We start from the raw sequence: 25,062 nt of genomic DNA on the forward strand, positions 1-25,062 counted from the left end.
CTGTGAGGCTGCAGGGAAGCTGGCAATCTCCTTTGTTGCCATTTGAGGATAAAGTTGTGACATTTTTAAGGAAATCTTGTAATAATTTTCAAAATTTAAAATGTGTACATTCTTAATCCCAGTAGTTCAACTGCTCAGTAATTTCTTACACTGTAACAGACAAGTGCAAGGTTCTTGACATGTAGGGAGGTTCGGTGCGCAGAAACCTGGCACCGCCATCAATGTGAATGAGAATGTTCAAAACACTTAATTTTTTAAATCTACGAAACAGTCACGCAGTCATTCGTTAAATGACACGGGTGTGTGTCATCAAAATAGGGAAAGGGCGTTAAAAAACGTGTTAAGTGAAATGCATTCTGTAGAAGAATGGGCATAACATGGCCCCTCCCGCAAACCCCTCCAAAACAATGTGTGTGGGTACGGGGTGGTGTGTTTGTGTGTGCATGCATGTGTGTGTTTGTGGGTGTGTGTGGGTGTGCTTGTAACTGTGGGTGTGTATGGGTATGTCTGTTTGCGTGTGTGGGTGAGGGTGTTTGTGTGCACACGCGCATTGTGAGTGTGCGCACGTGTGGTTGTGTGGGCGTGTGCATATGTGCGCACATGTGGGTTTGTGTGTGTAGATGGGTGTGTGCGCACACACATATGTGGGTGTATGAGGTGTGTTTTGAGTGTGTGCGTGTGCAAGTGTGCATCTGGGTGTGTGTGCCTGCACATCTACTCGCTGGCGTGCTTATAACCGTGGGTGTGTATGGGTATGTCTGTTTGTGTGTGTGGGTGAGGGTGTTTGCGTGCACACGTGCATTTGTGAGTGTGCGCACATGTGGTTGTGTGGGCGTGTGCATTTGTGCGCACGCGTGGGTTTGTGTGTGTGTAGATGGGTGTGTGCACACACATATGTGGGTGTATGAGGTGTGTGTTTTGAGTGTGTGTGTGCGAGTGTACATCTGGGTGTGTGTGCCTGCACATCTACTCGCTGAAGGAGTGCACACAACTCCGTCAACAGAGAAAACTCGGGGACAGGACCGGGAGGGAGGAGGGCGCCTAATGAATAGATCAGATATTTAGATGCTTTGAATCTTTTTTTAAATCGTGCGGTTTCTTTTGAATATGGCCTACTCTTCAAATTTACCACGTGGCGAAGGAAGCTACAAATTTCTATTTTCGGGAGGACTGAGGGATTCCAACATTTTGAGTTCTGGTGCGATAATATTTCCTCTACTGAGGCTCCTGGGATTGAGTCAAGGGGCAGCAAGGGAGACCGCCACCGCGCCCAAAGCAAAGTCTCATCGGTGACATCCCAACATGAGCATTCTCAGTTAAGATTTCTTATCTGAGGAGGTGTCCAGGGCGACACGGGGAGGGAGGCGTCCCCACGCAGAGGGCAGGCTGTGCCACTGCTCTGCTGGAGCAGGGGGCGGAAGCAGTGGCACCCAGTGACAGCTCCACCTCGCCTTCGCGGTTATCACCTGCAAGGACACAGTGGGGAAAACAGGAGAAGGTGAGGGACGCGCTTCCTGAGAGCCTGGCAGGAGGCGGTGACACCCCGCGCGCTGCTGCTTGCCCTGCTCGAGCCGATCTGCCGAGTACACAGGGCACATGGGACCGCCAGGCCTGCAGCAGCTGGGCCGGTGCTTGACCGAAAAACGACTCTAAAGCTTCCTAACCTTGGGCACTAGTTTTTGTCCTTTGCTGGCTAAACAGTGCTGGACACTGCAACTAGCCCAGATTTCTGTCTCTTGCCCTCCGTACGTGGCTTCTTGTAGTTCGAGGTCACACGTTCATTATCATAGACAAAACCACTCCCCTGTCCCCCAGGCCACTGATTACAGGAGCTGGTGAGCCTCACACACTGAACCCAACCCTCTGGCTTGGCACAGGCGGCCGGGTCGGGGCTGGCTGAGAAAGAACCACCGAGGAAGTGCTTCATGGCACCAGTACGGCGCTGACCGAGAGCAGGCGGCCGTGAGGCCATGCGAGCAAAGCGGCCCTGTCAGCCTGTCCCTGTCCCGGCCCTCGGAGTCGCTCAGAATGCCAGCCAACATCACCCATCTCCAGGAAAACCACACCTGCTTTTCTACCCCGAAAGGGTGGGTCCTAGAAAGCCTAGCTGGGCTCTCCTGACCAAACCTCACCTGGGACAGGTGACGGCGCAGGAGAAGGCTCTCTGCCGGAAGAGCCCCGTGTCGGGAGTGGGCTGGTGACATTCGCTCCCAAGAGACGTCATCTTCTGGGGAGGAAAAAACAAGAAACACCACTCCCATGAGAAAGGCGACCCGGCTGGGCGCTGAGCTGTCACCCCGCTCTGCTGGCAGCGCCACACGCACACATGTCACTAGTCGCACGTCACAGCACGGCCCTCTCCCGTGCATTTCCAAGACCTACTGGTCTCTTTTTCTGCTCAGTGGTCCAAGTTATTTACAAAACCACTCCAAATAATTTAGTCGTACATCTGTTCTCAGTAAGAGTTCATTGAGAACTTATTCTATGCCTGGCAATGCACGAGGTGACTGTCGCAGAAGCAAACAGAGAGATGTCAGACCATAAGCAATCGACAGTGCTCGCGATGCCTCAATCACACAAAGAGCTGAGACATCGCTCAGGAAATGCCTGGCACAGGGAGAGTCAGCTGAGGGCGGCGCTGGTGACCAAACGTTCTCATTTAGGGACACTGCCAAGACCCGCCGCAGTAACCCCCATCACCGGGCACATGCTCAGGTGGCTCTCGTGGGGGTCATTATAACGCCACCTCCTCAGGGAGCGGGAGACCCATGGACCGCTGGCCGCCCCAGGCCTGTCTCCAGTAAACACGCAGCGCCCTGGCCGCAGCCGTACCCGCAAGGCTGCGCAGAGGTCACAGCAGGGATGGAGAGCCAGACTGAGAAGCTGTGTGGCCTGACACGCGAGCTCGGGAGAAGGCACAGGCAGTTTCCCCTCCCTTAGGTTCCAGCATCACCTGACGGGGGATAGAAGAGGAAAAACAATATTTCAAGAAAAATTACATGCAGTTATAAATACCATTACACCTGTCTGCACATATAAACTACACGCAGACACACACGCACGCAACCTAGTTTAACGGTAAGACACCGTGATCCACGTGTGGGACTGGGAAGGCCGGGCGCTGTCACGCTCTCTGTGCGTGTGTCACGTGCACGACCTTCGGACACGTACTGTTCACCCTCCCCGAGGCCCGGCGGACACAGAGCGTGGCTGGCTGATAATTACGTCAGCGAGATGAAGCATTTCAATTGTTAGGACTAAATTTTATAAAACAGTTTTTACTGTTATGTGCAAATCGACGGAAACGTGGCTTCTCTATGACCACCTGGCGAGGTCTACGGAAGACACCTACTGACTCGATGGGCAAAAACTGTCTCTAGCTTATTGGTTTTTACAAGGCCATCTATAGGAAAAATGTCAATAATATCTGAATTTCTAGGAAACTGGATTAAACTAAATCACTCCTTTTTAAAACAAAAGTCTAAAATTTGCCCCAAATCCATCATCTACGGAAAGGGCTCCTTCCTGTGCCATAATTACGTTTCCTAACCCTTTTTCTCCTAAAAGACACCCATAAATATGAGTTTCGCCTAAGATAGTTAAGACAGCACCTAATGTAAATCATTTAGGAACCACCTCAATGCACTATGGTCTAGATGTGAGAAAATGAAGACCACATTTAATTCAGTGTCCTCGGAGACACACATAATAACAGCTGCTATGTGATTTACTGATTTCGCCAACGAACAGAATGAATCTGTATATCTCAAAGTGACGTCCTGCTCTCTGAAGTCACTCGGGGAACAGCACACCGCAAATTTTACAGATGTAGCTACAGGTTTTCTTCTCTCAGTCAACTGTTAAGATTTGAGACTAGATTTACGTAAAGGTGTAAAAATTTAACTTTTACATTAGAGAGAGATTAAGGAAAAATATACAATTGCTAAAGTATGCATTAGTCTTCTGAATATAAGCATATTGGTACAAGACCACTGTCTTCATTTTTTTGCTTCCTGACAAGTCAAAAAACAAATTTACAAACATGTATCACAATGTTGTAGCTTACAATTCTATTCAAAAGTATTTCCCCCAAAATATCTGACCTACGATTTCAACAGCAGGTATTCATAGATGTTATTTTTATAATAGCTACATCTTTTTTTTTTTAGTCATATATTGGCATGCATGTAATAGCTCTCGATAACTTGTGTCCGTTAGAATTTTGGTTCCTCCTGAACAAAGGCTTGAAAACCGCAGGGGCTAGGGTGATGGCACGTCATCGTGCATATGTAATTCTCTCTCAGATACAGTCGATTCGGTCCTTCCAGCTGCCAATACAAGGAAGTAAACCTTGCCTGAGTTTCCTGAAAATCTCAACAGGAGATAAGCAGCCGTTCCCTTCAAAGGAATTACACAGACACCTTTCTCAGGAAAATATTTAAAATCCACATTAAGATAATGTACTGCAGAAGAGAAAAATATGAAGTGCCTCTAAACGGGAAAAAGCACACGGCCTTCTAAAGTCACCGTCTGCAAAGCGGCCGCTGCTGGGGAAGCTCGAGAACTGCAGGTTCCGCTCGGGCTCACGTCACCCGAGCCCGGCACGGCCAGGTGGCAGAAACAGATTCATTTACGTGCGCGTGCACAATACTGTTTCTCAACCTTTGTTTTCCATCGTCACTTGCCTGGTTTTCTACGCTGTGAGGCACTTTCCCCTGGTTTCCCTCCAACGAGTTTAACACCAGATATGCTGCGTATCTGTCGCTGTGAGAAGGACCAGGAACCGCTGTGATATTTGGCCCAGGAAGATGACGCAGCTGTCCTGGGAATGCATGGGGCACAGTAACCTGAGAGAGAGAGAGAGAGACGCGAACGCTCAGGCCGTGTGCGGGCTGTTCCCACCTGTCACAGGGTGCCCGGGGACACTTCCTTGTCCGTTCTCTGCTGGGCACACTCCACAGGACACGCGCCACGGCCTCGGGGACACCCTCTCCATCGCATACCTCACCTGGGCCCCATCTCATCTTCATCCCTGCAAAGGCAGGAGCTATTCAAACCCGCATAATCCCGATGTCTTTCTGCTCCGAGCTAAGCACAGAAAAGTCAAAAATCCCAGAATCCACAGGAATGGGAGCTTGGTAAAATAAAAACCACCGGCGAGGGTCACGACACTCGAATGAGTGGTACTGTATTGTCAAGAAGTAAGCGACGAGCATCTTCACGGCAACGGTGTTTTGCCGAGTTTGAAGTGCAGCCTGAAACTTTGGCACGTCATCCCCGCTGTCCCGCAGACACCTCCCCGCTGGGAAAACAGACGAGGGCTGAGGGAACCCGCAGCAGGAGCAGGCCCGCCTCCTCCAACCTGCGATTCAGCGACCGTGTCTCACTCTGCTCAGCCTCACTGAAGGCTTGTCAACGTCATTACTCTTTATAGAAATCCGACTTTTGGTTTTCATGGGTCTTCTGCATGGTTATTTTGAGTTTTATTTCCATGTAATTAACTTTTGCTTAAATTTTTATTAACTTCCTTGTTCTTGATTGGGTTTGAATTTCTTAGTTTAGCCTTTTTCTATTTTCTTAAGGGGAAAGCTTAGGTTATTTCTTTGCTATATTTCCTCCCTTCTGACATAGTAATTTAAAACTATAAAAATTTCCTTATAAGCATGTCTTTAGCTCTAACCCATCCAGTTTTAAATGTTTCCTACTTCTTTCATGATTTTGTATCTGACCTATTGGTTCTATAAATTATGCTAATTTTCAAATATTTGGCAATTTCCGAGATGTATCTGTTTAGATTTCTAATTTTTCTGTGGCCATAAAACGTACACTACATGATTTCAACCTTAAATCCACTGAGTCGTTTCCTGACTGTGTGTGTGATCTATGCTGGAGAATGTTCCAGGTGCATCTGAAGATAGCTTGTGTTTCACTGCTGTATCAGCTGAAGGTGGTCGATAAGATTGCTCAGGTCTGCGGTCACCACCTGACCCCGTCTGACGGGTCTACCAACTGTTTGCAACAAACCGAAGCATCATTAGCATCACAGGATTGTGTTTGTCTCTTCTGCCAAGTCAGTTTTCGTTTTATGTAATTTGATACTGTTGTTAATTATGCTTATAATTGTTATATATTCCAGATTAATTAAGCCTTCGACCATTATTTAATATCCTTCCTCATTTCTAATACTATTTTACCACAGTCTATTTTCTCTAGTTTTTCTCGACTCTCCTGGGTCTTCTTTGCACAATACAGCTGTCCTCACTCTTTTGAACTATCCGTCTATGTTCTAAAGCGTCTCTTTTATAAACAGTATATTGACGTTTAACTATTTAAATGAATCTCCCCATTTCTGACTTTTCAATTTAATTTGTCCTATAGTTGGATTTTTGCCCCTTCTGTTTGCTGGATGTCTCACATCCGTACATTCTTGTTTTAATCAGACATTTTCTGTTACACTATATTAATTGCTCGGTGACTCAGTATTATTTCCTTAGTACTGGTCTTAGGGTTTGCAAAACGCACCCTGAATTATCGCCATCTATTTTAGATGAATGCTGACTTTGTTGTGTGGCCTTGTATGTGACTTGTACTCGGTTTCAGAAAGTGATGCTGCCACTCATTTTGTCCACATTTTCAAAGAGAGAAACTACCGAAGCCGTGATTGATCCAGGAATGTGTATAAGCGACTACGAGCCTGAGCTGGGGGCCACAGGACAGGAATGACTTCGTCACCACTGGCCACAACCACCGCAGGACGAGGTCTCGGAGACCAGAACACACGCGCGCGGTGACCGGACCCGCAGGCCCTCCTGGGCACTGGGGCAGCACAGCTCCCTGCGCGACTGTCAGGCTTCGCGGGACAAAGTGCTCACCCGCATCACAACGTCACGCAGGCCCCGGAGCGGGCGGCGGGATGATCCCCAGAACTTTCCTCACGTCACATCTCAAGGGAAAGAAGGAAACGCGTCCACGTGAAACCCAGTTTGCGGCCCACGCCGACCTGAGGGAGGACAGCTATGTGGCAAGGGGAGAAGACGAGTCCATCCCGCAGCCACACACGGGGCAGAGCGGTCACGTCATGCACACGGACACTCCTCTGACGCGGTGACACGCGCAGGGAGACAAAGCAGTGCCTCGGTCAGCTCATCGCGCACGCGCAGAAAGTGAGACCAAACTCTGCCCCCAGACGACTCGGCGCGCACGCGCGGGGAGACAAAGCAGTGCCTCTGTGACCTCATCGCGCACGCGCGGGAAGTGAGACTAAGCTATGCCCCCCCCCCGATGACCCGGCGCGCATGCGCGAGGAGTCAAAGCAGCGCCTCTGTGACCTCATCGCGCACGCGCGAAGAGGAAAACCAAACTGTGCCTCAGTTGACTCAGCGCGCACGCGCGAGGGAAACCAAGCTGTGCCTCAGCTGACTCAGTGCGCATGCGCGGGCAAACAAGGCGGGGCCTCTTGGTAACTCAGCGCACGCGCGGAGACCAAACAATGCCTGAGCTGACTCAGCGCGCACGCGCGGGGAGGGAAACCAAGCTGTGCCTCGGATGACTCAGTGCGCATGCGCGGGGAAACAAGGCGTGGCCTCTTGGTAACTCAGCGCACGCGCGGGGAAAACAAGCAATGCCTGCGCTGACTCGGCGCGCAAGCACAGAAGACAAAGTGAGGCCTCAGTTGATTAGCAAGCACGCGCGGGGATTAAAAAAAAAAAAAAGTGCCTCCCGTGACTTGGCACGCATGCGTGGGGCGGCAGTAAGAGCACTGCATCAGCTGACTTAGCGCATGCACAGGCAGCAAGCAATGCCTCGGCTGACAGTGCGCAGGCGTGCGGAGGGAGAGCAGCGTCTCAGCTGACTTGGCGCATGCGCAGGGAGAAAGCAGAGCCTGAGCGGACTTAGCGCGCAGGCGTGGAAAGAACAGCGTCTCAGCTGACTTGACGCATGCGCAGGGACAAAGCAGTGTCGAGGCTGACTTAGCACATGCGCGGGGAAAAAAAGCCTCTGCGGACTCAGCGGCTTATAAACAGGCAGGTCATAAAAGCAATCAGACTCTAAATTACTTAACAAAGTAATAAAAGGATCTAAGAATATACATCTATTAAAAGTGCATATCACCTCCGGAGTGAACTGTCTTGATCTTTCTCAGAGGAAAGCACTGGAAGCAAAGGACAGAAACAGCCTTTTTAGTGGGTAGAGGTGAGAATTTCAAGCAGCAAAATATCCCTTCCGTCTAGCATCACTCCCAGCGTGCGAAGCACAGGGAAAATGGGGGTTGCAGGGCAGAGGCTTCCGGGTGGAATGTTTAGTGACAAGGTGATGGAAGTGACCCAGCAGAGATACTCACTGGGTAAAAACAGCAAATGCTCCCCCCTTGGAACATGTTAATACTTTTTTTCTAAGACGATGCTCTCAAAATTTCCTCAGCGAAGTGACCATAACTTCATTCGTTATAACTAAAAGCTCTCTTTCAGACACACTGGAAATCCCACTGGAGTTATATAAAAGTGGCCAAGGAAATCCACGTAAAAACAAAATGGAAATGTAATCATTTCACATCTAAACACGTTTAATGCAGTATGTAGTTGAAATCACTACTCGTGTGTCTATAAAGTTATTCACTCAGATGATGGGGGGGAACCCCAAAACCCCAAAGAAACGATAACTCAATCCTAGTGACTGATTGGCAAGAAAATTAAAAAAACATTGTGAAATCAGAACAATATTTGTGTTTCTCTGTCTGATCAGCACAGAATCCCCTTGCTCCACCCAGGTTCCTGCAGATGGCGACATTTCGCTCTTTGTGAGGCTAATATTCCATTGCGTATATGTATTACCCCTTCTGTACCCACACATCTACTGATGGGCACTTTGGCTGCTTCCATATCTTGGCTGTTTAAATGTCTAATCGCTATGGTGTACACCTGAAGTGAACATCATGGTGTATGTCAACTGTACTTAAAAAATAAAAAATTATTTTAAAAATAGTGTGAAGACTCCACATACAGTAACTTCTTTCCGATTATCATATACTTGTGTCACCTAATAAAAAAAAGTAAAAACCCACAATCTCTGCATTTTGACCATCTAATAGCTCTCAAAGACCATCGTCACACAGAAGATTCCAGCAGCTCAGGCAAATGTGCGAAGGGCTCAAGTTTAGGCAACAAGTGTTTCTCAAGTCGTCAGTGCTCATGTGCTGGCTCCCCAGGGTCGGCACCCACCAAGTGTGTTCCCGCTGCAGCTAAGCACTCAGGGACCCCCAAGACCCCAGAGCCAGCCTGACCCCCAAGCGGGAAAGGCAGGGACCACATAAGATTCGGTTCCTCTGGTGCATGCGAGCAGGTCAACACTCTAGCAACACAGGGCTGAAAGCGTGACACCCTCCCCCAGCTCCGGGGGTCTGTGCTCGACCTCAGTGTCACAGGGGAGACCGGATGACTCGCTTTGTTCGGGTTTTTCAACACGATGAATTACTGTAATAATGGCTGATACAAGTTTCTAAAAAAGGACGTGTTTGCTCAGAAAGACACAGAACACAACAGTTCCTCTCTCTGGGACTCGCTTACCCAGCAGCCCACACCAGCGATCCAGGCTCTGTAGGTGACTGTCACACACGGTGTCCCACGGTCACTGGAGGATTAACCAGCTCTGAAACGGACATCAGCATTTTAAGGACAAACGATCACTGACTTGAGAGTTCCCACCGGCCCATGAGGACGGGCCTCCCCTCCACGTCCCGTCTCAAAGGGAAGGAACCTGATTTTGTCCCTGTGGAGCTGTGGGAGCAGAGGGGACGAGGGAGAGGTGACAAGCAAGCACGTGCACAGGTCCACTCAGCGCAGGCGGGGAGGGCTCAGCAGCACACCCCCAACAACATCCCCGCCCCCTCCCCCGAGCAACACATTCTGCCAGGCAGGTTACACGCGCAGCAGGACAGCCGGGCATTTACGGAAATGCTACCGTGTGCCATCTGGTTGACCACAGGCCCTGCAGGCGCGACCCCCAACGAACCGAACTGCCTCCATTTCCTGCCTAGTTTGCTCCCTGAGCAGGACCTCAGGTCGCAGAGTATTTCTGCCACTCTTTGTGTTCAGATTCCAAGGACACCCATTGTTGAAGTCATTATTGATCCAGGCACATTTGTAAAAGGGACCGTGAGCCTGAAACACGTGGCAGGCCCTGAGCGCTCAGAGACCCGTCCCCTGGGGCCCACGATATGACCACGGAGGCACCGAGGTGGCCCCACGCTGACCAGCACAGTGAGTCGCGCTGTCACAGGGGTGTCACCGTGTGCCCAGGAGTGTCAGTGTCTTCGCGACAACACACTCACTGTGTTAGGGACCCTCCTGACCCCCGAGGATGAGAGCGGAAGGATTTCCAGGATGTTTCTTCTCGTCATGTCACAAAGGGAAGGATGGTTTTTATGTTGGTCCTCGGCGACCTGTGGAAATAGAGTAAACGTAGAGAAATATGCAAAGCACACACGTGCACGTGTCGACCGTGAAAACACCTAGGAAGTGCATCGTAAACCTGCCCATTAAATATACTAACTTATCATTCTAAGGTTGTTACAACTTTACTCAAAAAAGGGGACATGGGAAATTCATAAATGAGACAAACCGCAGATGAGTCGCCAGATGATAAATACCTCGCACTGCTTAGACGGACGAGGTTTCACAAAACCGATTACATTCTCGATTACTTGAAAAATAAAAATGATCCATGAAACACAAGTTTATTAATAATTGTGATGCTACCTCTGGAAAGCACCTTTCTGATCATTTCCAAAAAGGAAATTTGTACGAGGACAAAATCAGCGCTTCCAGAGTGTGGCAGAAGAATTATAGGCGGTTCCAACGGCCTTTCCTACCCACGAGGCATGGGGACATCAGGGAAGCTAGGAAACCGTCCTCACGGAATGTGTGCTGGTCACAGGTTTCAGAGAACTGACCGCGGAGACACACAAAACAACCTAACGAGAAGTCACTCGGCACTTGGAACGCAGCAGCATTCGAAGGCATTTCAGAAGACTCGGCGGTCGAAGGCTCCCCGAAGGCCCCCTCGCATCCGCACTACACCTGTAACCTCCCTGAAATACACGGGAAGCTAGCTGCAGAAACGTCAGTGGACGAAACCTACTCTGAAAACCAAAACTCGTAAATGGGACCACTCGCAGTTTCTGAAAACAGTGGGAAAGCCTCGCTCATCTGCGTCGTCATCGTCGTTAACCAGAGCACGACGCAGACACTGGACGTGGGACCATGGAGGCGGCAGGCTCCACCCAGGAAACGGCCCATGAGCTCGAACGTGGCGGCGCTAGGGAGGGTCCGCCCGCCCGAGGTGCTGGGGCTCAGCGGGCGGCGACCAAGACCAGGTCCCCCAGTGCCCTGTGAAGTCCGTGCGCAGATCTGGCTAAGAAGTCTGCTCACCGGTGAGGGATTCCGCCACCAAACCCAACAGCCTGCGCCATGTGATGCTGAGGTCCCCACGGCTGAGAGTCGCAGACCTGGCAGGTCACCCCGCTGGCGTCTGCTCCCAGGCGGCTGGACCTGAAGAAGGCAGGAAAAACACACGCAAGACTGAGGAACAGGCCCCGGTTTGCGGCACGAGGTCCCGCCTGACGTCCCCCACGCAGGCCTGGCGTCTGCGCGTCACGAGCCTCGGGGTGTGGCTGCCGGCGAGTGTGCCGGCACAGTGTCGCAGGGATGGGCACGTGTCCTTGTGCGTGGAGGCCTCAGCACCCACAAAGGCCCGCCTTCTACCCTGCCGCGCAACGGCGGGACACCGGGGGCTCCCAGGCTGCCGCTCACAGACATGGAAGCCGGGCCTGAACGGCACCGAGGACCTCGCTGGAAGCCAAGGCCTCTCCTGAAACGATGCGAGACAGCGCGCCGGTTGCACCCTGCCCCCTGCCTCCCACATTCGTAACCTGACAACCGGTTTTGGAGTGGGGACCATGACACAGTCATGGGGACTCAGGGGCATGTTGAAACACATGAGCTGCCAGGTAAGGCCCACGCCTAGTCTTCCTGACGCCAGCCCCAACGGGCTGCAGTTGAGTTTAATCAACAAAAAGCAAGAACAACTTTCTCCGTGAGCCAGGCCTGGCTGGGCTTAAGGCCGAGAATAAGTCCTAGATGCAGCCGGCGGGGCTGTCTGACCGTGACCCATGGCCACTCCGGTCCTGAGGGCTCACAAGGCCTGTGCCAACACAGGACGAAACACAGTCATGGGGACTCAGGGGCATGGTGAAACAGATGAGCTGCCAGGTAAGGCCCACGCCTAGTCGTCCCTGACGCCAGCACCAACGGGCTGCAGTTGAGTTTAATCAACAAAAAGCAAGAACAACTTTCTCCGTGAGCCAGGCCTGGGCTCAAGGCCGAGAATAAGTCCTAGATGCAGCCGGCAGGGCTGTCTGACCGTGACCCATGGCCACTCTGGTTCTGAGGGCTCACAAGGCCTGTGCCAACACAGGACGTCATGTTAGTCAAAGTGACAGGCCTGGCCACCCTACAAAAACCACTAGCAATGGGAGCGCTGCCAGACACCAGGAGGCCCTGATACCGATGCCCTGGGAAGTACCGGCATGACTGTGACCTTGAGCAGCTGTCCCTCACGTCGGCTATCCCCGGGCGTCCCCGTGCTGGACCTCAGATCCGATGAGAATGACGGTAGGGGTTCTCACTCATTTTGTTCAGATTTTCCAAGGAATGCACGTGAGGGTCATCATCGATCGAGCACGTTCGGGGACTCGGGACTGTGACCAGGCCGCCGGGAGGTCACCTCGTGACTGAAGGACATCAAAGCCTTCCAACGGCCTGAGGCATCCAGGTCCCAGCCAGGAAGCACAGGAACAGCCAAGTCATAGGAGCCAAGTCCCACGTGTCACTGGGGTACGAGGACAGGTGGCCTCTTGCAGGCCTACATGACCCCCCAGGAAATCGCAGAGCCTGGGACAGAGGAGAGCTCACCCTCCTGAGGGATCCGTGGGAGGGGTGCACGCCCAGGTGACACGTTTCTGAGGATTCGCCGATGTCCAGCCAGCAAACCGAAAGAAAACCTCATCTCTTCATGACTGTCGATGACCTGTCCTCAGCCACTCCGCCTGGGCCACGTAGAGAAATTCCCATGTGCCATGGTGCACGAGGACAGGTGGCCTCTTGCAGGCCGAAGCAACCCCCCAGGAAATCGCAGACCCTGGGACAGAGGAGAGCTCACCCTCCTGAGGGATCCGTGGGCGAGGTGCACGCCCAGGTGACATGTCTCTGAGGACTTGCCGATGTCCAGCCAGCAAACCGAAAGAGAACGTCATCTCTTCATGACTCTCGATGACTCGTCCTCAGCCACTCCGCCTGGGCCATGTAGAGAAATGACACGCATGATTCAGAAACGCGCCCGGATTCTCAGGTAACGGCGCCCACACCAACCAGTGCCCGGGGCAGCGGCATCTGCTTCCTGCTCCGCTGTCCCTCAGCGTGACTGCAGGCCTGTGTGACAGCAGAGGGCGGGTGGCCTAGCGCTGTGTGAGTCCTCAGCCCATGAAGGAGCAGGACTTCGGTCTGGGTCCCCAGAGTTACGTCCTGCTTCCTAAGCAGGGACGGTGGGACCGTAAGAGAGGAGGCCACCTCGATCCCCAGGAGGCTTCCTCAACACAGAGCAGATCCTCCTGTCACAGGTCCCCCTGATTAAACCACGCAGTCTACCTACACCTCTTCCTGACCGTGGACGTCATGGGAACCTGCGTACTGTGCCCCTACAAGTGTCACCTGTAGGCCCCACGTGACTGATACCAGCAAATGCGGGAACAAAACCACGATGTGCGGGTTTCCCCAACAAAAGTGTGAAAATCTTTCTGAAGGTTAAAGGGCTCACTTGGCATGAGTCTGGTTGTCCTTGTTGGACAGCAAATAACCAGACAGGAATCACTTCTCGTCGTCCACCACAGCCCAGGTGAAAACGGAAGAAACTGGAACATGTCCCTCTGGGGACCAGGCCCGGCCTCCTGCACGAAGATGCGAGAACGTGACATCCGCGGTAACATCTGACACGCGTCTGCCTCCACCAAAGGTGCATCCTCACGCCTGAGCCGGCCCTGGACACGGCTCCACCACGTGGGGTGCGGAGGTGTCAGGGACACGGACACCAGACTCTGACTGTGCACAACCCACGACCTGGCATTCAACCAGTGACCATGCCCTCACAAAGGCCCAGTGATCCCTTCACTGTGACAAGAGCAAGAGCTGAAATAAAACACATCCAGCAATAAAACAACACGGCCCTTTCCCAAGCAGCGTGCCTGTGCCAGGCAGGGAGCCAGAAAAGCAGCACTCATGGTCTCCTCCCTGTCCCCGGGCACCCAGGAGACATCTAAGCATCGGAAGAAGCAGAAGACACCTGGGCCAGGAGCTCGGACCACCCTGGAGGGAGACTCTGACCTTACATCGCTGGGACTGAGAGGTAAAGGGTCGGTCAGCTGACTCCCCGGCCCCTGCACCGCCTCCAGGAACTGCAGGCAGAGACGTGGGCGCCATGACTAGGAAACAGAGACGCCAAGTGACGACGCTCAGCGTGCACGGTGCTGAGCCCAGGGAGCCCGAGCCGGCGCTGGGAGGCGGCCACGGCAGCCCCGCCGGGTGGAAGTGTCCTCGTTCCAACGGGCAGAAACAGCATGTCTCACGGACACCTGCGGATTCTCTGACCTGACCTCTCGGGGACCTTCCACCTGTCCAGGCCATTGAACACCACTGTGACATCACAAAGGCAAAGCCAGCACAGTCCACCGTGATGCGCGTGGATGGGGTGAGTACATTACTAGCGGGAGCTTCACGCAGCACCGCCGCCCGATCATCGGCAAATGGCCCCACCACGCGAAAGGACAAGGACACGTATCGTTACCTGCCTGGCTGGGGCTCCAGTCACAGGCCACGTGGCCTTGCTGTTGGAACCCCAGCAGACACCCTCGGAACCATGTCTGCGGCGGAGGCTGAGAACACAGACCACGCCGTGAGCTCGCTGGGCCGAGGTCAATGGCACACACATTCTCTGAGTCCAAAGACTGACAGGCTGGCGGCCACCTTGTCACCCAGACTCGCCATTCAAACTAGAACTGTGATTGTGGAAACCCACAGATACGCGGGGTGGGGAATGACACTCGGATGGGAGGCGCTCACGGATGACACCCTGGGAGGTGCCGGCATGACTGTGACCGTGAGCAGCTGTCCCTCACACCGGCTGTCCCCGGGCATCCCCATGCTGGACCTCAGATCCGATGAGAATGACGGTAGGGGTTCTCACTCATTTTGTTCAGATTTTCCAAGGAATGCACGTGAGGGTCATCATCGATCGAGCACGTTCGGGGACTCAGGAACTGTGACCAGGCCGCCAAGAGGTCACCTCGTGACTGAAGGACATCAGAGCCCTTGAACAGCCTGAGGCATCCAGGTCCCGGCCAGGGAGCACAGGAACGACCAAGCCATAGGAGCAAAGCCCCACGTGTCACTGGGGTACGAGGACAGGTAGCCTCTCACAGGCCTACGTGATCCTCAGGGAAATGGCGGAGCCTGGGGCAGAGGAGAGCTCACCCTCCTGAGGGATCCGCGGGGGAGGCGCACGCCCAGGTGACACGTTCATTAGGAAATGCCGATGTCCAGCCAGCAAACCGAAAGAGAACGTCATCTCTTCGTGACTGTCGATGACCCGTCCTCAGCCACTCCGCCTGGGCCATGTAGAGAAATGACACGCACAATTCAGAAACATGCCCGGATTCTCAGGTAACGGCGCCCACACCAACCAGTGCCCGGGGCAGCGGCATCTGCTTCCTGCTCCGCTGACCATGCATAGAAATGACACGCATGATTCAGAAACACGCCCGGATTCTCAGGTAACGGCGCCCACACCAACCAGTGCCCAGGGCAGCGGCATCTGCTTCCTGCTCCGCTGTCCCTCAGCATGACTGCAGGCCTGTGTGACAGATTAAGGTGCCAGCATGCAGCTGTGTGTGCCTCGGCCTACGCAGAAGACTCAGCCCCTGAAGACGCGGGCCTTGAGCCCAGATCTCCAGAGCCACATCCTGCTTCCCAACCAGGGACAACGGGGCCTTCGGAAGACAGAAGGCCACCCCTGTCCCCAGGAGTCATCCTCGACAGTCTACAGATCCTCATGTCACAGGTCCTCCTGCTAGCAAACCGCAAACGTGTGCCATGTCAAATGGGACACTGTGTCTCCGCAAGTGTCACAGGAAGAGCCCACTTGACAAAACCCAGCGTTGCCCAGGAAACACCACCCACCCACAGAGGGCACCATCGTCACGCTGGCAGAAGTACTGTCTAAAATCGTCAGGCGTCACTGGAGCTCTGGCCAGGAATGTCATCGAGTGGCCTGAGCCTGATTTTCCTCTTGTGCCAGCAGGTGACCAGAAGGACATTGCTCCTCGTCACCCACCGTGCCCCGGGGTCCAAAATGGCTAAAACTAGGACACGTTTTCCCCGCAACTAGACATGTCCTGATCCACAAAGATCCAAGGCTGTTGCTGGTGCCGGCTGAGTGTGACCGTGAGCAGCTGTCCCTCATGCCAGCTGTCCCCGGGCGTCCCCGTGCTGGATCTCAGATCCGATGAGACTGACGGTAGGGGTTCTCACTCATTTTGTTCAGATTTCCAAGGAATGCACGTGAGGGTCATCATCGATCGAGCACGTTCGGGGACGCGGGAAAATGTGGCACGGCCGCCGGGTGGCCCACTGGGGGACCCAGTGACCTTGCAGTCCACCCGCGGCCTGAGGGTCCACATCCAGCCGCTGAGCGCGAGGCGTGGCCAGGCCCTCACGCTGGAGGGACCCCCGCGGGCCGGGCAGGACCGGAACGATCCACCGTGAGCAGGGACACCTACCTCCCCCGGGACGCCGGGCCGGCGCACTCCGCACGTCCTCCGGGGCTACAGCGACCTCCACGCGTCCAGCAGGGATGGGTCTGTGCTCTTGGCTGACGAGGGACCGTCCCCTGTACCGGCCCTGGTGGTGGAGACAAATCACAGGCCCCTGAGAGATGCCCGGGGCCTCGGGGACCAATATGCACGTCAGCCTTTCCCGTGACGGTGGCCCCACAGCGCACTGTCCCCAACGTCTGTCCCTGAGGTGTGACTGCAGGCGGGTGTGAGCCACATGTGTGTGTGGTTCTGCCGACGTGCGTGCGTGTGCTTGTGGCCGAGGCCACCTCGGAACATGCGGGCACTGGCGAGCGATCCGGGAGCCCTCGCCTGCCCCCACGGAAGGACGTCCTTCAAAACAGAGAACATGGCAAAGACACTCATGGTGCGGGTGACAGAGGCCGGGGACGCGCTCTCAGAGCCGCACCTCTGAACCAGACCTGGACATCGATTCTCCCTGCACGCCCTTGGTGACCGTGGATGTGAAGTTGACCTGGACAGTTTCCCTCAAACACTGTAACAGGTTAACTATGCCCGACGGAACCAGACACAGCTGAATTGACAAAGCCCCCGACGTCAAGGCACCGTCCACTCCCGGGCCTCCCGGAGCCCCTGCTCATCTTGAGTGGCCACGCGAGTCCCCACTTCTCTGTCACACTGGGAACGACGTCCTCAGTGGGATGAAGGGCAATGGGAGGGGTACCGGATGCGTCCACCACACGACTCGGGAAGAACGTGCAGCCCCGTTCCCGTGCAGGGCTGGACGTGGCCGCGGACTGTGGCGTCCAGGACCGGGACACGGGGGCAGACACGTGGCTGCTCAGGGTGCCTTGGCTAAGGCTGCACCTGCATGCCTGCGAGGCTCGTCACCGATGTGGCCTTCACTGTCATGGCCACCTGGGATCGGACACCGCGAGGGAGAAAAGCCACGGAGATTTCAACACTGGATGCGGTGGCCCCATGGCCTTCGAAGCATGACCGCGACGTCAGGGCGGGGACCCAGCCTCGCTGCTCTCTCGAGGAAAGGGCCCACGAGGACACCGCGACACACTCCGTGTCCTGGACTCGGGCATGCAAACACGTCCCCGGCAGGCGGTGTCCACGCTGTGCGGCCGGGTCACCGCCTCCCCTCTGAGGAACCGGCAGACACGGCGTCCAGGGACTGGCAGCGTCCAGGCCACACGCTGACTTGGGAAGCCCCGTGAGGGGAGGGAAGAGGACAGTGAGCACGGGCCGTGGACTTCTCCACAGACACCAGGGCACGACGGCGACGCGGGCACAGCGGACGCGGTCAGCGACCGCGGTCAGAACCGCAGGGCTGACGCAGGGCCGCGGACGCCTTCCCTGGCCCAGGCCCACTGCTCTGCCCGATGCACCCTGAAGTGCGATGGCGATGACGTCAGCTGGGACATGACGTAAGAGCACATGCCACAGAAGACCGTGGGCCACCCTACGACCTGTTCTCATCACCTCTGGTCCCTTCCTAGAACTGCAGCACAGATGTCTGGATTTCAGAGCCAAGACCTCAGCTCGCTCCCCAGCTGGCCACCTCACCTGTGGACGGGGTCAGAGATAAACCACAGGACCTGCCAAGGCCAATAGGGGGACCATGACCCCTCTGTCCCCGCCCCCCACACACAGGGGGCTCCAAGGTCCACACCGAGACCAAAGGCAGGAACAGGCCACAGCTGACCAGGCCTGGGCTCTAATCAGAAACCAAAAGACTCTGCTCTTCGGCTAAACACCCGAGGCCGAGGCCCACACCGCAGGCAGGACCCTGGCCGGGACCTTCCCACGCCAGGGCCCGTGTGGGCCTGTGTCCTGCCACACTCCGCCACGCAGGACCAGTGGATGTGCTGCCACCCACGGGACACGAAGCCTGGCCACGCCCCCAACCCCACCCACCATAAACGCTGGACCAAGGGAATGCTGACAGTGACCAAACGTCCCTGTGGTGATGTCGGGTTGGTGCCGGCATGAGCGCGACCGTGAGCAGCTGTCCCTCACACCTGCTGTCCCCGGGCGTCCCCGTGCTGGACCTCAGATCCGATGAGAATGACGGTAGGGGTTCTCACTCATTTTGTTCAGATTTTCCAAGGAATGCACGTGAGGGTCATCATCGATCGAGCACGTTCGGGGACTCGGGACTGTGACCAGGCCGCCGGGAGGTCACCTCGTGACCCAAGGACCTCAAAGACCTCAAGTGGTCAGGTGTGTTCAGGTCTCAGCTACTGAGAACAGTAGTGGCCACCCCATGTGGAGAAAAGCCCAGTGTGTCACTGGGGCGCAGGGACAGGTGGCCTCTCGCAGGCCTACACGAATGGCGGAGTCTGGGGCAGAGGAGAGCTCACCCTCCTGAGGGATCCGCGGGGGAGGTGCAGGCCCAGGTGACACGTCTCAGGATCTGCTGATGTCCAACAGCAAACGAAAGGGGAACGTCATACTTTCATGACTAACGATGACCCGTCCTCAGCCACTCCGCCTGGGCCACGTAGAGAAATGACACGCACGTTTCAGAAACGCGCCCGGATTCTCAGGTAACGGCGCCCACACCAACCAGTGCCCGGGGCAGCGGCATCTGCTTCCTGCTCCGCTGTCCCTCAGCGAGACTGCAGGCAGCTGTGTGTGACCTGGTCCTGGGCTCAGGTCACGTCCTGCTTCCCAACCAGGGACAACGGTGCCTTCCGAAGAGAGGGGGCCACCTCTGTCCCCAGGAGGCTTCCTGAGCGGCCTGCGCAGCCCTCGGCCACAGGTTCTCTTCCTGAGTGATGCACATTTATTCTTACTGAGTCAAAGGCCCTCGGTGGGAGAAAAGCAAACCACAGGGCAATTCCTGGTGTCACACGTCATGACTGTGACACACGAGGGCGTCATCGTCAATCTAAACACATTCTGTGACACGGGAAGGAAGTCTGAACAACTGTCCTTGTGACTCAATAACTCCCAGTTTTCCGGAAACCTGGACAATGCACGTGGAGTCCCTGAGCGGAGGGGTGTGAGGCCCCTCCTGCAGTGACACCCGCGTCTCGCTGGGGACACGTCCAGCTCCTGCCGGTCTGTGTAACCTTCCCCAACACAGGTGTCGGGGAAGGAAGGCGCTTCCTCGGGAGGGCCCGCAGGTGTGCGGCACGCCCGGGGCCACGCTGCCTTCGTCTCCCATCCTGGCCACGGGGAGTCCCGCATGGCGTGTCACCTGACTAGTGGTGACAAATCACGCCTGCCTGAGAAGATGACTGACTCCTCAGCGAGGCCCTGCATAGAAACGTTAGGAACGACGCCTACTGTGCCAATGGGAAACTGCGTGAATTTGATGTCGTCTTTACGACTCGTGTCCCATTCAGAACCCTGGGCGAACAGGGCACGTCCCCGTCCCAGCCTCGGAGTCCCTTCGGCCCGTGACTTCTAGGGAAACTGTCACATGCTTTATGACAGTACCAGCCCCCTGACTGGGGCAGAACCCTCGGAGGTGGACTCGTGTGCCGCGTGGACGGGGCAGCGTCGAGAGGCTCCGCCTTCTGCATTTTACTCGTCGTCAATCACGACAACACGTTATCCGTTCCTCGTCGTGTTCATGTCACGAGGGATGCACTAATATACACGTACGTAGTTTGTCAACGGAAACAGTAAGAACGGAAAGAATATCTAAAAGCACCGCGAATTCCCTGTCCCACAGCCTCCGCGTCGTCGTCAGAGTCTGACAGTACTCGCCTCACGACATTACGCTGACGGACGTCCAAAGAATCTCGTCAGCTCCACGCTGCTTTCTCGTCTGTTCAGTCCGACGTCACCTGGATCGTTTCCTCGGCGACCTTGGCGTTTGAGGACCAACGGCTGGGCTCTCTGTAGACTGTCACCTGGTTCGGGTGTGTGTCCTCGCAGACAGAGCCGGGTCTGGGCACGTGGTGCCGAGTCGGCCCCGCACCGCCCGCCGCTGCCTCTCCGCCCGGCCCAGCCTGGACGGCGTCTGCCGGGTCCCCCGCCGTGATGTCATCACCTCTGCGACCGAGAGAACGGGACGCCGCAAACGTGTCCCGCGTCTCCTCCGATTTTCTGCAAGAAGTTGTTTATGGTTGAAACAATTATGATTATTGCCAAAGGCTGATCATCCCTTTCATGTTTACAACTCTCTATTGTGAAGAACTTTACTTTTTATCCTAATTCATCCATCCATCCACCCGTCCATCCGTTCACATGTCAGTTAAATGATATTATACATTCACGTATCAGTTAAATGTCATTATAAACATCTTATCATCATTAACCAGCTTATCATCCTTAGAGGGATTTCTCACGTCCCGAATCCCCAAACTGTATCAAAGTCAAAATCGGAGCCGGCTCGGGCCTCGGTGTCCCGCCGTCCCCTCTGACAGACGCAGCCTCGGCCAGCTGTGACTTCTCTGCCGCCTTCCTCCGGCAGTATGGTCGACATTCCACACCCCGACGCGAGGATCTCGCAGACTCCATCTCCCGTCGCCGAACCGGAAGGCACAGGCACGGCGAGAGGACCTCCGGCCTGCAGCAGGGGAGCTCTGAATGCACCCCGGCAGCTGCTGCGGCCTCGCCCGGCAAAGTTTATGTCACAGTTCCCCGGCTCATCATTTCGGCCAACGTTCCAGCTACCAGGTCAGAAGTGCTAAGTCATCATCCTTGCAAGGAACAAAGTACTACACATAGAAACAGATGCAGAGCTAGGGGTAGGGACTGATTATGGAACACGGAATCCTGACCTCATGGTGACAAATGACGAGCGGAGCACAGTACTTCGGTGGAGGATGATGCCTTCTGAATCCCTTCCGGCTGCGGCCGCGTCTCCGATGAGACTCTCGCCCCCACCCCGTCCCCGTCTGCAGAGCCTGTCTTGCCGCTGCCCGTGCCCTGCTCCATGCCCAGGCTGTCTCTTCCACCGGTGACACCCCGCTGACTGCCGTTCCTCCAGGGCTGGGATCCGTGTCCTGCCGGCACCCCGGAGCTCTGTGCGGTGCTGTCTGCTGAGCGGCACCGTCATGGCTCCCGAGCACTGGTGCTGTGTGTCTCCAGAGGTCGCTCCTCGTGGGCTCCCAGCACGGAACGGCCCGCGGACCGTGTCCTGTGCATCTTCTGTCCCGTTCCCATGGCAGCTCCACACTGACGCGTCTCGGACCGAGGGATCGCACTTGAGAGCGCTCACGGCTCCGACCCTAAAGACAAAGAGAGCATGAGTGAGACTCAGAAACGCGCTTTCCTCCAAAACATGGTTCGCTTAAAAGACTTAGCAAAATATAAGTATTTTTAATTATTACCTTCCAAAAGCTGTGACACCGGAGGGTTGTGGGTTTTTTTAAGGTGTGAATAGTAGGATGAGTTACACGGTCAAACTCAGTCTCAAACTCAGCTGAATAAATATCCTATTTCGTATGGATAAGCACAAGATAATCCATGAAATTGCATTTATCTTAGCAAGTGGTACATATTCGAAGAACTCACTGCAATATATACACAATTGTGATACATTTATTTGAAACCGCACAATGCACACAGATGAAAAGTAAAATAATGACCAAAACTTACATCATTCTTTGAATATTCTTCCTATAAAATTAGTTTACTGGGCATATCCGAACGGGCACATACACATATTGTTTTATATGAAGGAAATACAGACACAGTTAGTACTTAGTAACGGGTAGGAAAATGAGCTTCGGAAAAACCTGGATGTTCGTATGGCTTAGCCTGAACACACATCACCACATGTAAATGAATACGGTCCGACTGGGTCAGTGCATCGTCAGCATCTTCTGAAGCATTATGACTTGATAAACAGGTGACTTACAATTTTACAAGTGTATCTAAGGCTGCAACAAATGCCCTTGAGTTTACATTCGCCTTTGAACGCTACTTATGACATCCCACAGGTAAGTTTCTGAAAACAAAGTTGTTAGTTAAAATGTGTGCGAATTTCCATCTAATACCCATTTTCCACTGGGGTCTGGAAACAGTGTAACAGGTGGCTCTGTTAGCGAACGTTCCTTTGACCTGTGTGTGTTTGTGCACAGACACACGCATACGCTTATTTCATGTGTGCGTTTGTGCACAGACACACGCATACGTGTAATTATTTCATGTGTGTGCGTTTGTGCACAGACACACGCATACGTTTAGTTATTTCATTACAGGTTTGTAACTTATGATTATTCCACATGTTTGTTTCATTCTCAAGATTGGTAAGACTGGGCATAATTTTGCGTGCTCGCGGCCATCCGCAATGCCTGCCATTCATGAATTGTTCGTGGGCCTTCTCGTCTTGGATGCCTGTCTTGTTCTAGCTGAGTCGGCCTTGCATCAAATAGTGATACTAAAGTGATCATGTAAGTTTCAAGTAAACACACATGTATGTGTTTAATTGACTATAAAATAGTGAGGAGCCCCGATTTAAGCTTAAAGTAGGAGGCTGTAGGTTCTCTTTCTCTCTCGCCCTCCAATGAGACAACGAAGACAAACGAGAGCCGAGCTGGAAAGCTGGACTGGGCTGGGCTGGGTGAAAGGCTGTACCCCTGCTATGTCCGCACGAACTAGGATAAACGGCGGCCTTGGAACAGACGGATGCTACTGAGACGCCGAAACAGTTACGCCTGCTCAGGTGAAGTCAGGCCGGCCGGAGTCAGGGCCCGAGGTGGCCGGATGCCGTCCAGGAAGCTGGAAGGTAACGTTTCGGTTCAAACCGTGCCAAAGGGGAAAGGCAGGCAGGCGAGATCTCGAAACACTCATTCCCCGGGCCCTCTACAGATGGGATGCGGACGGCCGTGCTCAGTGTTCAGGTGCCATTTACTGGTCGACACGGGAATGGGGGGCTGCTCTCTCTCCAGCCTGAGGCACTGCGGGTTTCACCTTGTCTAAGTCGCGATGCCACGGAGTAGACCCCTCACACATTCTCTTAGGCATGAGATTCAGCAAAGGGGCTCAGACAATTTTTATGAAAATAAAGTAAGGCAACAGTTCTCCGGTGTTTCTCCTGGTGGCCGAGTTAACCTGGACATTTTCTGGTTCCGGTTTAACCAGTGCTCTGACGCCCACTGCTGCTGCTGTAAATAAAGTTTCACTGGGACACAGCCACGTGGCCGCCGCACATTCAAACCAGAGCAGACGAGCAGCAACATATCTTAAGTTCCGAAAAACGGAACCTGTTTTTTATTTGACCCTTCACGGAAAACGTTTGCCAAGCCACGGCCCCGCTTCACATGACTGCGGCGGTAAGTGCACGTAACTGAAGTGAGTTTTAAGTATGAGATCTAGTAGGACTGAAAAAGCAGTCACCCCATTTGGTGTAAACTTTCTCGTGCCAAGCTGACATGCACTGGACGCGGCTCTATTCCGACTGTTCAGATTCAAGCATGGTGACCAGGCCGCGTGGGGTCCCGGAGGCAAAGGCTCGACAGCCTCACGTTCTCTATTTGCTTTCCCCTCCGTCCACCCTCACCTCAGAGACCACCGTCACCACTGTGCCCTCCTGCGGGAAGCAGCCCTAACAGGTCCTCCTTTGCCTCTTACCCCTAAAGGCCAAATAGAGACAGACGGACAGACAGACAAGCAGACGAGTATCAGGGGGGCCGATGGTTAACAGGTAGGGATACACAGGTAGAGTGTGAAAGGTAAACTGATAGGTGGGTGGACGACAGGTAAGAGCAGAACTGGGGGTCCCCGCTCTTTTTGGTGATGGATGGCAAAGGCTTCCCTTTCCTGCACGACTGCCACGGGGCTTGACGTGTGGGGGTCAGGCGAAGGGAAAGACGTGCCGATCAAGTCAGACACAATCAGCAGGCGAATCCCAAATCGAGAGGTTGTGAGACGCCTACGTCCTGCTCATCGTCCATCAAAAAGTGACATTTCGAGAGCTGGGCAGACTTTGTGTTACGAAAACGCGTGTCACGTGTCTACGACACAGCCTGATGCACACACTGCACCTCGTTTCCATGCCGTGACGATGCAGGACGCGTTATCGATTGATTAAACGTCGTTTCGATCACTGATTCTTTCCAATCTTTTCCATGTCGCCTTTTCTCTGTAACGAAAATCCATTTCCTCTCCAACTTACTGTCTAACCAGAAACACTACGAGAGCAAAACTAGCCACCTGGAAATATGGATGATTAGCTGCAAGACTTTCACGGG

The 25,062-nt window shown here is 54.2% G+C and overlaps 1 long non-coding RNA gene and 5 other non-coding genes across 28 annotated transcripts in view; all 6 read right to left on the minus strand.

Annotated features, from left to right (window-relative positions):
• Nucleotides 1–1,060: 1,060 nt before the first annotated feature.
• Nucleotides 1,061–25,062, minus strand: part of LOC107195334 — a 56,719-nt gene continuing 32,717 nt past the window's right edge. For 12 of the 23 annotated variants that reach the window (XR_003044863.1, XR_003044856.1, XR_003044868.1 and 9 more), the window contains 13 exons: nt 22,198–22,302; nt 19,270–22,095; nt 16,883–17,003; nt 15,579–15,712; nt 12,969–13,102; nt 11,427–11,546; nt 10,328–10,438; nt 9,564–9,645; nt 6,873–7,000; nt 4,903–5,032; nt 2,833–2,953; nt 2,133–2,227; nt 1,061–1,466 (listed from right to left, as the gene is read on the minus strand). This is a non-coding gene — a long non-coding RNA (uncharacterized LOC107195334). Of the gene's footprint in view, nt 1,467–2,132; nt 2,228–2,832; nt 2,954–4,764; nt 4,848–4,902; nt 5,033–6,872; nt 7,001–8,112; nt 8,153–9,563; nt 9,646–10,327; nt 10,439–11,426; nt 11,547–12,968; nt 13,103–14,432; nt 15,713–16,882; nt 17,004–19,269; nt 22,096–22,197; nt 22,303–25,062 lie in introns of those variants that run through there. The other 11 variants (XR_003044860.1, XR_003044858.1, XR_003044855.1 and 8 more) reach the window with 10 other exon arrangements.
• On the minus strand, nt 10,049–10,129 carry LOC112475809. The gene has a single exon (XR_003044885.1). It is a non-coding gene; the product is annotated as a small nucleolar RNA SNORD116 (small nucleolar RNA).
• LOC112475804 lies at nt 12,643–12,733 on the minus strand. Its single transcript, XR_003044881.1, has one exon. It is a non-coding gene; the product is annotated as a small nucleolar RNA SNORD116 (small nucleolar RNA).
• On the minus strand, nt 15,252–15,342 carry LOC112475805. The gene has a single exon (XR_003044882.1). It is a non-coding gene; the product is annotated as a small nucleolar RNA SNORD116 (small nucleolar RNA).
• LOC112475807 lies at nt 16,595–16,684 on the minus strand. The gene has a single exon (XR_003044884.1). It is a non-coding gene; the product is annotated as a small nucleolar RNA SNORD116 (small nucleolar RNA).
• LOC112475806 lies at nt 18,954–19,044 on the minus strand. Its single transcript, XR_003044883.1, has one exon. It is a non-coding gene; the product is annotated as a small nucleolar RNA SNORD116 (small nucleolar RNA).

This window comes from Pteropus alecto, unplaced genomic scaffold (genome assembly GCF_000325575.1).
Source record: "Pteropus alecto unplaced genomic scaffold, ASM32557v1 scaffold102, whole genome shotgun sequence".
NCBI lineage: Eukaryota > Metazoa > Chordata > Mammalia > Chiroptera > Pteropodidae > Pteropus > Pteropus alecto.